We start from the raw sequence: 9,322 nt of genomic DNA, 5'->3' as shown, positions 1-9,322 counted from the left end.
AAGCTGAAGCTGCAGGTGAATCCATGCGTTTGCGATCTATGGTTTGCCTGCTGCTGGATAAGTGAGATGAATCATTCTGTTTAACAGCTGAACACACAGACATTTGTTTAAACGGAGTTGATTCCAGAGCATCAGTGCTGTTCAGACTGACTGCAGTGATACAGTAGCTCAGATGTGCTGTGACTGTAACACTGTCTCCATGGCAACCCCAAATGATGCTGCCACAATGACCACCGAAATAGCGCAAATAAATAAAGAGCTAAACGAGGGAGCAAATAATAAATCAGGCTCTCAGCGCTCACTCATCATTTGTGCAGATGAACGCTGGCGAACTGAAGCTCTGAGTGTTCGAACATGATTAAATAAGTGACACGAGCCATTATGATCTACTAAAGGTCTGGTGTGGTGACACTTGAGCTCATTCAGACCTCAAAGTCACACTTCATTAGTTTGTGCTGCTATGAAGGTGTCAGACACCTGCAGTCTTCCTGTAAAACGACATTCATAAATGATGCATTTACAGATCCCGTGAAATCTTGCTCATCTCTGCAGTGCGATTAAAATTCACAGACCAAAAATTTTAATAGCTCGTCCTGCTCTACAGATTTTACATCCATTCGTGTTTAAGAACCAGAGAATCTGAAGGGATGTGTAATTCTCTAATTAACATGAAGAAAGTCTCAGTTCCCCTCAAGGTTCTTCCTAATTTACATAACCATCTTACAGAGTCTTCGGAAGCTGTACAGCACTTTTCCTTTAAAGCTGCTTTGGAACAATAGATTGTGAGAAGTGCTGTAGACCTAATGAATAAACTGAATCGAATTGGTGAAAACAGATATTCAATACAGACTCAGACTCAGACTCGTCTCCTTAGGTGTTTTTGAAATATTTAGTCTAATTTAATTAAACCTCTATGGAACCGATATTTCTATTCATGACAATTATAAGTACAGTTGATGTCAAAAGTTTACATACACCTTTCAGAATGTGCAAAATGTTAATTATTTTAGCCAAAATGCATGTCATTTTTTAGTACTGAACGGAATAAGATATTTCACATAAAATATAGTCCACAAGAGAAAATAATAGTTGTTACCTGAACGATCCAGTTTTTTTGTTTAGCGATTGTTGTTCACGAGTCCCTTGTTTGTCCTAAACAAATAAACTACCTGCTGTTCTTTAGAAAAAATTTACAAGTCCCACACATTCTTTGCTTTTTCAGCATGTTTGTGTATTTGAATCCTTTCCAACAATGACTTTATGATTTTAAGATCCATCTTTTTACACTAAAGTCTACTGAGGGACTATTACACAAGGTTCAAAAGCTCACTGATGCTCCAGAAGGAAAAATTATGCATTAAAAGCATTTTTTGAATTCGAAGATCAGGGTAAATTTAACTTTAAGTATGTCCTGTAGTTTCTGAAGGGCAGTATTAAAATAATAATAATAGAATAAGAAAAATGTACACATCTTCATTCTGTTAAAAAGTTTTCACTGGCTCTTAATGCATGTTTTTTTTTTTTTTTTTTTCTGGAGCATCAGTGAGGATCTGAACCTTCTGTAATAGTTGCATATGAGTCCCTCAGTTGACCTCTAAAGGGTTCAAATACACAAACGTGCTGGAAAACCACAATTTGTGGGAGCTGAAGGATTTTTCTCAAGAACAGCAGGCAGTTTAACTGTTCAGGACAAACAAGGGACTCATAAAAAAATATCACTAAACAAAAAAATACAGCTGTGGATCATTCAGGCAACAACACAGTATTAAGAATCAAGGGGATGTAAACTTTTGAACTGGGTTAGGGTTTGACTATATGCACTATTATGTAAAATATATTATTCACGATTATTCATATTTTACATTTATGTAAAATATTATTTTGCATGACCCCTCCAATTTTGGAAAAAATAAAGAACATTTAGCAGATTCTGAAAGGTTCATGTAAACTTTTGACCTCAAATGTATATGATGTAACATAAATCAGTCACTCCATATTTTTTTCTTCTTTTGTAAATCAACGGAAATGCTAATAGAATGGATTTTGTCTTTCGCTGTTGGAGCAAAAGTGAACACACACAAAAAAATATTTTGATAAAGTAAATTGTCATTGTCAGGAATACTATATAAAGTGTTTTGTATTTAAATCACACAGTATAAAAGACTATTTACTGGCTTGAACATAAATATTAAATTAAACAAAAATGTATATTTGCTATTAAACTGCTATTGTGGCTGTTGTTTTTTTTGTTTTTGGAGCCAAGGGGAATAAAAAAGTAATATTTGTCGTAGTTTCCGTTCACCATTATTGAAGTTCCCTCAACTATGACGACTTCTGCTTATGACAAACCTGGAACCATGAGGCTTATGAGAGTTCATAGCTCTCAGCTGCATTTAATGCATTTCACTAAAAAGAAAAAAAACAAAATTCCCTCAAAAACCAATGCAAAAAGAAACAACTGAGCAGATTCTGATCATGAGTTGCTCACAGAAACAAACTTAAACAAGAACTCTGCAAAACACCGACAGAGAAACTGATTTGACAACATAAGAACAAAAAACATGCATGTGAAAAATCTGATTGAGGAAGAACAGATGAATAGAGAGAGAGAGAGAGAGAGAGAGAGAGAGAGAGAGAGAGAGAGAGAGAGAGAGAGAGAGAGAGAGAGAAGAGGCCATGAGCTGCTCCTTCAAGAAATCACCACATTAACCAGCAGCTTAACATCCTGACCTTTAGATAATAGAGCTGCACATTTGACTGTAATTCATCATTACTTATCAGCTGCGCATGCGCACACTCCTATCTGAAGCTTTGTTTATTTCTTGGATTCACTTCAGCTTCATCGTGACCAAAGATCTTCTTGATCTTCTCAGATAAAAATTCCATTACACTGAAACATCCTGCAACTTCAAGAACGTAAACATTTCTCCTCAGTCCATAAGGAGCATGTGCACTCTCAGAAATTAAAGTTTCAAAAGGAGGTTTTCACAGTGAAGCCATTGAAGAACTATTTTTGGTTCCTTGAACCTTTCAGTCAGTTCTTAAAACAATGTTTTCGCAGTTCAAAGGACATTATTATTATTATTATTGTTAAAAACAGTTGTGCTGCCCAATGTTTTTGTGGAAACTTTTTTAGGATTCACAGATGAATAGAAAGTTCGAAAGAGCATTTATTTGAAATAGAAATCATTTGTAACATTATAAATGTCTTTACTGTTACTTTTCATCAATTTAATGCACCCCTCTTGAATAAAATTAAACATGTTTCAAGATTATAAACATTCCATTATACTGAGACATCCTGCAACTTTCAGAACGTTAACCTACCTTCCAGTCCATAAGGAGCACTGCACTCTCAAAAATGTAAGTTTCAAAAGAGGTTTTCACAGTGAAGCCATTGAAGAACTATTTTTGGTTCCTTAAAGAACCTTTCATCGATCAGTTAAAACAACCATGTTTTCGCAGTTCAAATGATATTATTATTATTATTATTATTATTATTATTATTATTATTATTATTAATGTTGAAAACAGTTGTGCTGCCCAATATTTTTGTGGAAACTTATTTTTCAGGATTCACAGATGAAAATAATTTCAAAAGAGCATTTATTTGAAATAGAAATTTTTTGTACCATTATAAATGTCTTTACTGTCACTTTTCATCAATTTAATGCACCCCTCTTGAATAAAAGTCAAAAAAAAAAAATCTCAAAATTATAGGCATTCCATTATTCTGAAACATCCTGCAACTTCAAGAACATAAATCTTCCTTCTCAGTCCATAAGGAGCATGCGCACTCTCAACAATTAAAGTTTCAAAGGTGGTTTTCGCAGTGAAGCCATAGAAGAATATTTTTTGCTTTCTTAAAGAACCTTTCAGCAGTCAGGTCTGAGAAACAACCATGTTTTTGTAGTTTGAATGACATTATTATTAATGTTGAAAACAGTTGTGTTGCTCAATATCGTTGTGGAAACTTATTTTTCAGGATTCACAGATGAATAGAAAGTTCAAAAGAACATTATAAATATCTTTACTGTCACTTTTCATCAATTTAATGCACCCCTCTTGCATAAAAGTATATATATAAGTATAAAAACATTCCATTATTCTGAAACATCTTGCAACTTCAGGAACGTAAACTTTCCTCCTCAGTCCATAAGGAGCATGTGCACTCTCAAAAATTAAAGTTTCAGAAGGAGACCATGCTTTCGCAGTTCAATATTATTATTAATGTTGAAAACAGCTGTGCTGCCCAATATTTTTGTGGAAACTTTTTTTCAGCATTTATTTGAAAATTGAAAACATTTGTAACATTATAAATGTCTTTACTGTCACTTTTCATCAATTTAATGCACCCCTCTTACATCTACATTTATGCATTTAGCAGACGCTTTTATCCAAAGCGACTTACAATTGGGGAATACAACAAGCGATTCATCCTAAGGAGGCGACATAGGAAATGCTTAAAAATACCATATATCAGGCATTGTTAGATGAGTACAGGACAGAAAAGGAAAATTAAGAAAGAGGAGAACAAAGTTTTTTTATTGAGTCAAGTAGTGTCGAAAACTGTTGAGGAGTCTGCCTTAATAAAAGTCTTGAATAAAAGTATTACTTTCTTTCAAGATTATAAATATTCCATAATACGAAAACATCCTGCAACTTTCAGAATGTAAACCTTCCTCCTCAGTCCACTTTAAAAATTAAAGTTTTTGCAGTAAAGAGACCTCCTTAAAGAACCTTTCAGCGATCAGTTCTCAAAACAACCATGTTTCCACAGTTCGAAGGATATTTAATAATCTGAAGAACCTTTTTCCACTATAAAAAACTTGTGGAACAGAAAGATTGCAATGCCAATAAAGAAGCTTTGAGTGTATTGACGCACACTAAAGTGTAGAAAGGAGTCGTTGTGAACTTCTGTCGCTTTCACATGGTTCATGCAGTTAAACTGAGGCCATGAAGAAGCAGGACGCATACTATAGTTCCTAAACAGTGAATTCTCCCATAATCTCCGTCAAAATCTTGTTCTTCAGCGCGGTTGTGGATTGTCTCTTCTGACGGTGGCAAAGGCCGTAACAGGCAGATTTAGTCTCAGCTGTTAGCATACGGCCGTAAGCCGCTCCGGCTGCGCTCTGTAATCCTAATGGCCGTTTGCCGTCGCGGTGGAAGCGTTTGATGTGACTCAGAGGGAGCTGCGGTGGGCGTCTGTTTGCTCAGCTCCGCGCTGAAACCGTGCCCGACGTTCACGCCACGAGCCGCTCTGGGTACAAACACACAGACGCTCTCACACACGAGGCATGAGCTGATCTGAGCACCAGGAGTTCACCTGATGGTTAGGAAACCATGAATTTTTGAGGACATCCTCATGATACACCTGTTGGAGAAAGTCTGCAAGGTGTGCAATGATTTATTTGTCAGATACTACTGGAAAACTCAGATTCTTACAGTACCATTCTACAGTATGTTTACAACAAATATGCAAAATGTTAATTATTTGACCCAAATAAGAGGGATCATACATGCTATTGTTTATTTAGTACTGACCTGAATAAGATACTTCATCCTAAAAGATGCTTACATAAAAGAAAATATTAGTTGAGTTTATAAAAATCCTTAAAGGTCCCATATTGTACACATTTCTGGAGGTTTATTTTAGTTGTTGATGTCCTTAAGAATATATATTTGCGGTATAAGTGCCAAAATCCATCTCAATATATTTTTACAGCTCCTTTTTTAGGAGCTCTGTCAAAAACAGGTCGATTTTGGCCCATCTAATTAATATTCATGAGCCTCTCTTCTGATTGGCCTGTTGTTTTCTGAGTGACGCACAGCCAGGCCAACCACAGGTAACTACGGTCATGTATGCTGTAAGCGAGCTCAGAGCCATAGAGAGAGCCTAGCCTGCTGATACTCAACAGGATATTTCAGAATGATCATTAATGTTTTTTCTTTTTCAAACACCGAATGCAGTAAGCTACATAACTGTTGCTTTAGTAAAGCCCCTTTCACAATGCGCGCTGATTCTGGAAAATTACGGGAACGAGCGCTGTGTGAACCAAAGCCAGAACCATAAAGGCAGTGTTGCAGTGACGATGCACGTTATCATGCGACTCTTCACGACGAAAAAATACGTGCAAAGTGGAATGAAGCAGCGATCGGGCAGAGCCAGCTCCTCACTATCAGCGCTGAAGCACAGTTTGTTCAGGTTAGTTTCAGTTTAGTGAAACGTACGCGTCGCATTACATCTCACATCCAAACGTCACATGTCTTTATGGGTTGTGTGTAAAGCACGCACAGATTCCGGAAAACAACTGTGAATGAACCAAATCAAACAACTCATTATCCGTGTATTTACCGGAATCGCTGTGTGAAAGAGGCTGAAGTTGACTGCCAGTGGTCTCTTATATTCACGTTGTTCTGAAGCCTGTGCAATGATGTAGTTTCGACATCTATCGACTGAACAGGGTTTTCTAGATTAGTTTCCGTGTTGTTGTTGCTTAGCAATGTTATGGACACGATATTGTCTGGGGGTTTGACAAAAGGAGGGTGGGACGGTGGTTGGTGACTGAAGGCGGTGACTGAGTAGATCAGACGTCACATCGTTACGGAAGTCACAGCTGCTCGTGAAAATGAACAGCTACTTTAAGCAGGCTGTGTGCAGTTTACTGTGGATTGACTGTTTTGAAACTCATATGGTAGTTACATAGCCCCTAGACCTCAGTTATCATGAAAAAAGCCAGGAAATTTCGATTTTGACAATATGGGACCTTTAATACTGTGTTGTTACCTGAATGATCCACAGCTGTTTTTTTTTTTTTGTTTTTTTTGTTTTTTTGTTTAGTGATAGTTGTTCATGAGTCCCTTGTTTGTCCTGAAAAGTTAAACTGACTTAGAACTGACTTTTTTTTTTCTTAAAAAAAATGATTTGGTTTTGGTTTTCCAGCATTTTTGTGTATTTGAACCCATTCCAACAATGACTGTATGATTTTGAGATCCATCTTTTCACACTGAGGACAACTGAGGGACTCATATGCAACTATTACAGAAGGTTCAAACACTCACTGATGCTGCAGAAGGGGAAAGAAATGCAATAAAAGCCTTTTTGAATATGAATATCGGGGTAAATTTAACTTATTGTGTCTTCTGGGAACAATGTATCTTCTGTAGCCTTTAAAGGGCAAAACTAATTGAAAAAAACAAAAATGATATTTAGGCAAAATTGGAAAAATGTACACATCTTCATTCTGTTCAAAAGTTTTCACCCTCCGGCTCTTAATGCATGTTTTTCCTTCTGGAGCATCAGTGAGAGTTTGAACCTTCTGTAATAGTTGCATATGAGTCCCTCAGTTGTCCTCAGTGTGAAAAGATGGATCTCAAAATCATACAGTCATTGTTGGAAATGGATCAAATGCACAAAAATGCTGGGAAACCAAAGAATAAAGAATTTTTCTGAAGAACAGCAGGCAGTTGAACTGTTGAGGACAAACAAGGGACTCATGAACAACTATCACTAAACAAACAAACAAAAAAAAAACACACAGCTGTGGATCATTCAGGTAACAACACAGTATTAAGAATCAAGGGGATGTAAACTTTTAAACACGGTTATTATTTTTATAAACTCAACTATCATTTTCTCTTGTGGACTATATATAAACATCTTTTATGTGAAATATCTCATTTAGGTTAGTACTAAATAAACAATAACATGCACTTTGTATTGATCCTGCTTATTTTGGTAAAGTAAACAACTGCATAACGTGAAACAATACTGCTACACTTTACTATATGAATACAATATGGCATTCAGAGTGACTATATACTATTTAGGGAAATGCTCTCAAATGGTTTCAATCCTGTTTTAATAATACTGTAGAAGGTTCTCTGTTAGTGCTGGTGAATTTACTTCAGATGCAGCTCCTTTTACATGTGGTGTCCCTCAGGGCTCTATTCTAGCTTCGATTTTATATTACCTGCTTATGCTTCCCCTGAGGTCCATCTTTAAGAAACATTGTATCTCTTTTCATTGTTATGCAGATGATACCCAAATATTCTTCCCCGCTGGAACCAATAACATGGATTTGGATACTTTGTTGGCTTGTCTAGCCTGGATGTCTGTCTATTTTCTTCAGGCAAAACTGAGATTATAGTTTTCGAACCTTCAGAAGGTACTACTTCCCCTTGTTTACATTTCGGCCATTTGTCTGCTTCACTCCAAAACCTAAAGAAGAAAACAGCCATATGTATAAAGATTTTGTAAAAAGATTGTTTGCATTACTTTGAAAAGTTAAGAGATTCTTTTGGGTATTTTTTGTTGATTTCTTACTGATTTCCCATTACCGTTTTACAGTAATAAAAACGATCCTGCCCAGACATGATTAACTAAAAAAAAAAAAAAAAAAAAAACTAGGTGCATTACAACATATACAACCACAATGTATGAATATAATGTACAATTTACAGTACTGTTCAAAGGTTTGGGTTCATCAAGTTTTTAAATGGAAAAAAGTCTCTTATGCTCACCAAGGCTGCATTTATCTGGTTAAAAACATGGTAAAAAAAAATAGTGGTAAAAAAAAAATAGTGAAATATTATTACAGTTTAAAATAGCTGTTTTCTTTGTGAATATCTGTTAAACTGTAATTTATTTCTGTGATCAAAGCAGAATTTTCAGCATCATTACTCCAGTTCTCAGTGTTACATCAGAAATGATTGTAATATGCTGATTTGCTGCTCAAGAAAGTGTTGAAAACTGATGAATATTTTAATCAAACGGTGATGCATTTTATTTTTCAGGATTCAAAGATGAATATAAAGTTCAAAAGAACAATTTATTTGAAACAGAAATCTTTTGTACCATTATACATGTCTTTACTGTCACTTTCATCAATTTAATGCATCCCTCATGAATAGAATTATTAATTTCTTTCCAAATTCTAACTATATCTCAGACTGCAGCAGCAGTGACTCTCCTCACAGGCTCCTCAGCGCTTCAGCCGCGTGTCGTTGAGCTCATGTGGTGCTGCTGATTATCGTTGTAATATTTCAGAGGATTGTTTCTCTGCTCGGTCCTGATACCAAAACTGTGTTTGAGCAGCGGCTGCATTAATATTGATGAGGGAAACTCTCCAGCATCATCAGAGCACTGCGGCGCTCACAGCTGCACTGCTGCCAGCTGAAATCCATCATCGCATGTCACAATCTCACCTGAAACCACAGAAATCAGACAGAAGGAATGCCAAGTTTAAGAGCTCGCCGAGAAACCAAGACAAAGACGGAGAGCCGTCAATTAGTCAAAGATTCGGGGTGACGCAAATACGCT

The sequence above is a fragment of the Garra rufa genome, chromosome 12, assembly GCF_049309525.1.
Source record: "Garra rufa chromosome 12, GarRuf1.0, whole genome shotgun sequence".
NCBI classification, from domain to species: domain Eukaryota; kingdom Metazoa; phylum Chordata; class Actinopteri; order Cypriniformes; family Cyprinidae; genus Garra; species Garra rufa.
This window is presented reverse-complemented; position numbering follows the sequence as displayed.